Source organism: Delphinapterus leucas, chromosome 14 (genome assembly GCF_059928025.1).
Source record: "Delphinapterus leucas isolate spDelLeu-1000000601 "Yukka" chromosome 14, BTC_Dleu_Yukka2, whole genome shotgun sequence".
Taxonomy (NCBI): Eukaryota; Metazoa; Chordata; class Mammalia; order Artiodactyla; family Monodontidae; genus Delphinapterus; species Delphinapterus leucas.
Window position 1 is genome coordinate 74,315,001 of NC_143142.1, and position 9,454 is coordinate 74,324,454.

A 9,454-nucleotide genomic window follows, 5' to 3' on the forward strand; every position below is an offset into this window, starting at 1 on the left:
AGTGAAACAGAGTTGGAAGTGTCTAGTTCAATGGCTGGGACATAGTAACTGCTTAATAGATACTCATTTTCATCCTTCCCTCTCCTCTGTTATACAACGGGCCTTTGCAATAGGTGTAACAGAAACAGAAGTCAGGCAGCAAATCTACTTGCAATCAAAGAGCTACGTAGGAGGTGCTTAAACACTTCGGTAAATTCTTTAGACAAATTTAAAATACAGGTGGTGTGAGCTTATGGGTACATCAGAGCCAGGAGTTTCAAACAAGACTTTAAAAAACATAGGTTAGGGACTTCCCTGGTGGTGCAGTGGGTAAAACTCCACAGTCCCAGTGCAGGGGGCCTGGGCTCCATCCCTGGTCAGGGAACTAGGTCCCGCATGCATGCCTCAACTAAAAGATCCCACGTGTCGCAACAAAGATCCCTTGTGCTGCAACTAAGACCCAGCGCAGCCAAAATAAATAAATAAATAAGTGAATAAATTTTTAAAAAAATTTTGTAAAAAGCATAGGTTACACATACCCAGTGCACGTGGATGTTGCCTCTTCCATCTCTGAGTACCTGTTGCCATGTTGTTCCTTTAAACACGACCTGCCTTGTATCCTATTTGTTTATGTTCGTGAATGATCTCCTCTAACAGACTGTAAGTTCACAGAGGGCAGAAGCCATTTTATTCATATTTGGTTTTGGCCTATAATGACCTCACTTTGTATCCTGTCCCAAGTATTCTCATGCCTACTTTTCTATGTTGTTTACGTGTCTATCTTCTCCAACAACTTATGAACTTCTTAAGGGCAAGTGTAAACACACAGGTACATTCTTATTACCACGTCCTGCTCTGGGGCACTCACCAAATTCATGTCCATTTCAAAGCCACTCTTGTTTTTGGCCAAATCCTCCTGTTCCTGTGCTGGTTTCCTCCCTTGTGTCAGGGCCAGGAATGCTAACTCCATGATTTTACTGCACACAAAGTGTTTCCACAGCATAACTCAGTACTGGGCATGTTGCAGGTCAGTACATAATCGTATGGATTACGGTTTACCATGTTAGAGTTATAAGTTGTGCAGTCCTGTAACATTTGATTTTCATAAAAGGTCAGTTTGTTTATGGAGAACAATGCCATGGTGTATGGCAGTGTAGAGTGTGAGTAATTGATGGCAAGGGATACATACAGCTTACTGCATTCCTCCTGTCCTTATCTAAACAATGAAAACCAAAATGCTAGCCACCCTTAAAAAAATACCATATTTACCTTACAGACGATAATTTTCCAATGACTAAATAAAACTGTGAGCCTTCAGGGTTATCCATCTCCTTTGCTTGAAACTGGCTCATTTGATTTATACTAGATTAAGGGCCCGTTTTGAAGAACACGGAGACAAGCTGTAATTATGCCCTGAAAAGCAAACAATGTCATTTGCTTCACCACGGCTGCACTGGAAGGAACACTGAACACAGACCCCTTCTCCTCTCCCCTCCCTCCCTTCCTCGTTGCATCTGGTCAATTCTAACAAACATTCCTAATGACCAGGCTATATCGGCATTACCTAGTCAAGTAGCCCATTCAGTTTGCTCAAAAGAGCACAGACATAATCAAGCATTTGGCTGAATGCACAATTCACACTGAATAGGGCAAACATTTGGATTCAAGTATAGGTCAGCAGCAACCAATTGAAATATTGATAAAGGGAGCCTGTGGGAACTAAATGTACATAAAAGGAGGAAAAAGGAAAGAGAAAAAAGGAGGTCCTTAAGGGGTGAGCCGGGGCAACAAGACCACAGGGGCGATTTCTCTCTTCCGCAAGACTGTAGGTGGCTTAGCTCGGGGGGTTAGCAAACCCAGCACTGATAGCCTGTTATTCTAGCTTCAGAAAGCGGTATGTTCAAACAGTTTTGTTTGGTTCCAAAGTGGAATTCATAATTTCCTGAGAAAGTACTATGCAACTTTCTAATAGGAACCCCCGGCCCCTGCCCACATAACTTTATTAAGAGAATTAGGCTGGAGTCTCTTTGTGGTTTTTTTATATTGGCCTATTCAGCCATCAGCTTGCACTTGGGTAGGTTTTATTGACTTGAAAACACTCCAGAGTGCTGGGGCTCCCCTGGTAACCTCCTTGGTTACTCCAACCCCCATCATTCACTCACCCGTGACGCTCAGCAAATCCAGACCTCTGTGGCCCAAAGTAAATGTTTGTCACCCTCACAGCCCATGTATAATGCCTTGCTTTATGGATGGTTTAATTCTCAAACATTCACTCTGCATGTGGGCATTAATGTGCCCCAGTGCCACACTCAGCCACATCCTCTTCCTCCTAAAAGGGTCAGAAATCCCAGTCTCCGACTTCACCAGAATACTTAGCTTTCTTAGCACCGCCCTCCCCCCCCCCCCGCCGTAGACTCCTCAGAAGGTCCAGCCCGATTTCCCCCAAGGTCTTCCTTGAAAACCTCCAGGGAGCTGTGATTGGGCCAAGAGCCCTCTGCTGTTCCCACCGTCTTGCTCCCCTGCCCTTGGAACTGCAGTGGCCAATGGGGCAAAACTCGGTGCCTCTGGCAGTCAGAGCTTGGCTGAACTTGGCGGGTGGAGAGAATCATCTGACATCCAGGGTTCACCTGCATCCAGCCTACACACCCGGGGATGGTAACGTGCTTCTGAGAAGAAGGGAACGTCCTCAGCTGGCTTGGCTGCATGGAGAGCAGGGTAAGGGAAATGGTTTTGAGCCTCACATCATTTTTAGACGAGACAGAAGTCTTGAAACCGTCGAAAGGCACACATGGAATACACAACTGACGTCTCAGAAATTTCTTCCAAAACCCAGTTATGAAATGTTGGTTTATTTGGCATTCAATTAATCAGGCCTCTTTATTAAACCTGGAGTTGAATTGGGGTTTATTGGATGAAGACAACTGATTTTTAGAACAAAGATCCATAACACCCTGCCATGGATGTGCTCAGAAAAGTGTTCTGTAAAGTTCTCTGTAGTTTTCTTTTGTTTGTGGTGTGTATGACATTTATCTAATAATCGGAGTGTTTAAGAAGTCTTCCCACACTCAGTCACTTCAGATAACGTATTGTCCTGGCCTCATATTCAATGGATAGTTAAATACTAAATATAAGTGTCTCACCCCAAACCACAGGCCAGTGGATGGAGAGGGTCCGAGTGGTTGCCGTGGAGTGTGCACTTGGATTTCTCACTCAGAAGATTCTTGTTCCCTCCCCACATGCATGCATGACATGCATGGCTTGGGCTCGTAGAAGCCTGGACAAGAGCGTGTGGGTGAATCGGTAAAACTCATCATCACACCTTGAGAAAGAGACTAAGTCTGGACTGGAGGAGTAGACTGATGGGTGAGGACATGCATGCAGCCGTCATGCCTTAGCAAGCCTGTTATGACTGTAACGGGCAGAACCCAATCAAAGAACAAAGTGAAAAAGGGGGGGTGAGTTATCACAAGGACAAAAGAGTGTCTTAAGCAGAGCAGCTGGGCCTCGCAAGGAAGAGGAATGATGAAAGGCAAAGCCAGAAGGAAGGCAGGCAGAGGGTCCTCAGCCACTGCCCACTCCTTCTGGAGCAGCGTGGTCTACAAGCTGCCTCTCCTGTGATCCTTGGATAGCCGTGTGACTTCAGAACAGAGACGACATTCACATTATGCTGATTTCACTTATTTTCTTTAAGAAAGGGAAGGTACCATACCTTATCCATTCTAAGAGGCCATGGGTTATAAAATCTACCATTAACTTAAGTATCACTAAAAAAGAAAAACCACCACCCATTAAACCCTGACACCATCCTAACAATAGTCCTTTGCAAGGCACTATTTGATTGTCCCTGGCCTCTAACCGCTTTGACATTTCTTTCATCCATTCTGAGGGATTTGGCCCTTTCTTCTGCCTTCTGTTGCATTTCTTGGAGCCTGGTAAACCACCCTTTTGCATGTATCTCAGTAAACAAAAAGTGACCCAGCTTCGTTTGCTCGTGGGTATCCACGATTCTTAAATCTTTGACAGTGATTAATGGGAAAATATAGAATTGTGGTCATATTGCTATCAAAGAATATTTGCTTTACTAATAGCAAATCCACACCCAGCTATTCTAGTTCCGTGCCTTTTTCTGGACACAATAATTTTTTGTTTCAATGTTGGATCAGAATGGAATTTTTTGGAAGCCATCTTAAAGGGCACGTGAGTCCCAAGGATGCATATAACTCAAAGGAAGTGATGATGATATGAACAGCGATAAGCTGGCAGATGCACAGGTGATGGCAAATATGTGAAGACTGTCACCTGGTTGACAGCAATTATAAAACGCCTTTGATTTGTTAAGACACATCCAATTCTGTAGATGTTAAACTGGGAGATGATGTGCATTTAAAGAGTTGATTAAATGCGGTATTTGCCTGATGGGTGTTGAGGACAGAGGTGTACAAAGGGGACAATGACCCAGGTTCTTCTAGAACAGAACTTGGCAGTGCTGTGAGGATGCAACTAGCTTGGAGGGGGTGTCCACTCCTGGTGTTCAGTGTAAGCCAGGAGCTTTGTGATCATGGTATCTCCCGTGCCAGGTAAGTATTAAGCCAGGAGCTTTAACGACCCATTTCTGTGGGTCCCATGACATGACCTCAAAGTAGACGTTAGGACCTGTATCTACAGTTGAGGAACTGGAGCTTCAGGGAGGCAAAGGGCCTGCCCAGATCACACCATCTGTGAGTGGCAGGGAGAGGTCGTGGAGCTTAAGTCTGTGCTTTCCTCATAACAACGCTGGGGGCTGGTGAAGGGTTTGCAGACAGTTTTGCATGAATGAATTAACCACACAAAATGGGGTTGCACTAAGGCCTGGACAGATCAAAATTTAAAACTGATGCTTCCTGCAGAGAGAGTTGAGATGAATGTAGGTGATAGCTGAATATTCCCTAGCATATCTTGGGCAGAGAGTATACGAGACAGTAGAGAAACCCTTTGATCTCTTGGGGTCCAGAAATTTATGCCATATATATATATATGTACAGCTTTGCAAAATATAGACATGAAATCAAAGTAGGCCATCTATGATTTGGCAAGGTTCTAAAACCATTCTTAGTGTTTATGGGATGAAAGGACCTAGCCACAACCCTAAGTTGACCTCCCCATACTCTTTCCATCCTAGGAACATCTTTTTTTTTTTTTTTTTTTTTTGCGGTACACGGGCCTCTCACTGCTGTGGCCTCTCCCGTTGTGGAGCACAGGCTCCGGAAGCACAGGCTCAGCGGCCATGGCTCACGGGGCCCAGCAGCTCCGCGGCATGCGGGATCTTCCCGGACCGGGGCACGAACCCATGTCCCCTGCATCGGCAGGCGGACCTAGGAACATCTTTTTTTCATTATTATCCCACATGTAAAAATTTGTGGTAAATGCAGTTGGACTGTGTTTAACAAATGTAGAAGCCTCTCATGGTCAGGAGTAGTTGGTTGGTTAATTGAGAAAGTCCATCAAATCATAGACTTTTAAAAAAGTAAACATTTTCATTTACTTAAAGCATAGACAGGTATATTCACACCAGTCTTGTGATGTAAACTGATTGTCTTTTCTTTGCAAAGCCTCCATTGATGAGAGCTCTTTATCACTTGTTTTGCACAAGTCACATCCTTAATGTGTTGATGATGACTGCCAGTTCTGGTTTCTTTAAAATGCAGAGACATTGCAAACAATAAAAGAGTAGAATTATACTACCCATAACTATTAATCAATTTCCCCTAAACATTCATAGCAATCTTACTCATATCTGATTTGATCAAAAATGTTTTAGCAACTATTTGTTTTTACCAAGTCTCTTAAAGTAGTCACATTTGTTTTCTTTTTTCATGTACTCATTTGTTTGTAGATTTAGTCAATATTTAATCAGCTACATTATTACGCCAACAGGTACTTGGGATTACACTTGCTACATGACCTGACAGCTCTCAGTCAGTCCTGGCTCCTTCCCCACTTCCTCTCACAGCCTTTCCTCTAATAGAATCCATGCCCATCGAATTCCATCTTTGCATCTGCTTCTCAGAAGACCCCCAACTGACACAGCACATAACTGCATTTATTGTAGGAAAAAAATGATTGCAGTAGAAAAGTACATAATAACTGAAACCAAAAATCAATTAAGCTTTCAGATTTCCTGAAATCATAATCCACATTAAACACAATCTACATAGGTACCTTCAGTGGTGAGAACTGAAAGCCTGAAATTTGAAGTATTCTTAATTAAAACAAAAGCTCACTTCTCTAGTATGTACTATTGATTAAGTGAGGAAGCCGGACTTGTGTGTTTACTAAATGCATTTCTATTAATATAGACGTATAACCCCATTATGGGAAATTGGAAAAAAGAGGAAAGAAAAAGGAATCTTGCCTACTAACTAAACCATCGTTATTTTGGTGAAGGGTGAATTCATGAATTTTAGAAAAATTTTACAAGGATCGGAGCACATAGGATTGTGAATTAACTGTCTAGTAGCCAGACCATTGAATTAACTAGAGCCCAAGCCAGGAGCTCCTCTACATCCCAGACTGTCAAACAACCCCAGAGGCTGATGCAGGGCGTGACCAGCCCTGTTCTGTGGGGATCTGCTGTGGGTCTAGCTTTCAGGCCTCTCCTCAGTAGCCTGGAAAGGTGGGGTAGGGTGGAAGGTGGCCCAGGGGAATGAAGCAGGTGTCCTTTTTTTGCCTACAATTCCCAGGCTGATTGTGCTGGGCTGCAGGGCTGTTCCATCCAAGATCTGAGATAACAGCTGTGTCATCACACAGGAATCTAGCCCAGAGCCACCCATGATAGGTCTCTACTCTGTGCTGTAATCAAATCTGGGACCAGGTGTGCAAAAGTGATGGATTTTGCAGTTGGGAGAGGTGTTAGGTTATTACCTGGAGAACCTGATGCTTTCTAGGAGTTCTGGAAGGCAGCTAAGGGCACTCGCAAGCTTTGGGGGCACTCCTGGGCTTCACAGTGGCAAAACTGCCTCCTAGGAGTTGTTTAGCAAATTATGAGTGGTGTGTGTGTGTATGTGTGTGTGTGTGTGTGTGTGCGCGCGCGCGCGTAGGAGGGGTTGTCGTCACAACTAATGAAGAGCCCAGAACCTAACTCTGTTTTACATATGAACCCAATTTGTCTTTGATGACTTTAATCTGTAATAATTCTATCTAAATTACGGAAAGATTATACTTATATTTGGTTGGAATTTTACTGGGAGTTATTCACCAATGCAATGCAGCTAATGGTATTTTGAGTCACAAACATTTACTCTGTAGCTGTCAAATTTGGGTGAGTATATGCACAGGCACAAGCCTCGAACTACCTCCTTCTGTCTTCTAGCTGTAACTGTATCATTCACATATTTAATACATATTAATTTATTATAATGATTTTGCTTATATTTATGCTTCATATTACTGTTAGGACATTAGAGTGATTAAAATATTATCGTGTAGATAAGTTGTATTCTGTACATTTGATTTTAGGATACTATAGGGGAGATTTACACACTATTTGTTATAAGAGGGGGGCATTGGTTCTGATAGAGTGGAGAAGTGCTATTCAAATTGAACTTGCAGCTCCCAGCAATTTTGCTGTGGTGGAATCACATGGAAATGGTTGTCCTCTGGGCTATCACGGCTATGGGCTCTGCCCTGGCACACTCTAGTGACTGCTCAGGTGCTGGCCCTCCTGCAGCTGTAACGCAGGTGCCCCAACCTCAACCCTGCACTCTTTATGTTGGTCCAGGGCTTACCCAGCTTCTTGGAGCAGGACAAACCAGGCGATGCTTGTTGGATCCTGGAAAGTTAGGTGCTGGATTTAAACTCATAAAATTCTGAGGACTGGCATAGGAAAGGTGGCCCTATTTAGGAAGCTACCTCTGAATATCCTCTTCCAGTCTTGAATCCAGCCTAGAATATCAACTTCCCTTCACCAAAGCAGGCCAAAAAATGGAGAGTGAACATATTCTCCTTGATTCCGAAAGCAAAAAAATCCCCCAAAACCAAAAAACACAACTTCATTAAACCCAGGTAATTAACAAAGTTTTCCTTACAGGCAGAATGTTAATTGATAAGAAGTTGGGCCCTGAATAAGCACCTCTGAAGCATGCCCAAGAGCCTGTGGAAAAGCAATAGATATTCGGTCTAACTGCCACAGGCATGAACAACGACAGACTGTATCTACGGGGGCGTCCGGGGGCTTGGTGTTTAAGTGAAATCTCAGACTATTTCAACGCTGCTGTTGCCGCCTCCTGCCAGGACCACTGCCTTGGTCTGACAAACATTCAAGAAGGGATGTAGCTTTGTCCCCAATGAAAGCAGCACAGAGGCAGCTGCTCGGTGGGGATGTGACTCAGGCTAGCTGCCGGGAGGCTCACCGTGCGATTCAATTGCTCCATCTGCCGAGTCAACTAGGAAATGCAGAAGACACTTGGAAGGGAAGGGGGAGAAATAAGGAAGGGAAACAAAGCCGGACGTGGTAACTGTGATGGTCCACATAAATGAGTTGGTCATCACGTGTGTGAGTCAGAGAAACCCATACAAGGAAAACATCATTATATCCATTTCACAGGTGAGGAAACAGCAACTCAAAGAGGTCGAATTACTTTGCTCAAGTTCACACAACTGTTAAGTGACGTGCTTGACTTTTCAAGGCCTTCCACTGACGAAAGTAGGGGGAGCTAATGTTGTCGGTCAGGGTGGCTGGTATTTTCACCGGAAGCTTCTTTGCCATAGACATCTTGGCTGCAGGCACTTTGGCTGCAAACATTTTTGTTGCATAAGGTATTGGCTGTAAGGCAATTTTGCCATGAAAGATAGAATAACTGGTGGACGGTTTGGTTTGACGGTTTTCAACTAGTTGCAATGTGTTAGCTTTTCTTCTAGTTATGACGTTACTGATGTCTTCCTGGAGCTGACAGATGACGAATGACGATCTGCCCCAAGCGTTGCTGTCTTATTGTGAAACACACTACACTGGAGGAGAGAGAGGCCGAGGGCCTTGAAGGCGCAGAGTTGAACCCACAAGGTTCCAGTAGAACTTTGGAACATCTATCAAGGGGCATGTGACAACGTGCCAAGAAACAATCCATGACGTAGAGGCTCTCAGCGTAGCACAAGGCTCAGGTACCAACACGCAGCCTAGTGTTTGGAAACTGATACCTCTCTTTTTTTTTTTTTAATTAACTTTTTTATTAAAAATTTATTTTTGGCCGTACCACACGGCATGCGGGTACTTAGCTCCCTGCCCAGGGATTGAACCTGTGCCCCCTGCAGTGGAAGCACAGAATCTTAACCACTGGACCGCCAGGGAGGTCCGTTTTAAAAAATTAAAAAAAAAAAATTTTTTTTTTTGGCTGATACCTCTCTTAATGAAGGAAGAAATTTTAGTGAAAAATAAAAAGTGTGATGCTGGGAGTTCCCTGGTGGCCCAGGGGTTAGGACGCTTTCACTGCCAGGGTCTGCA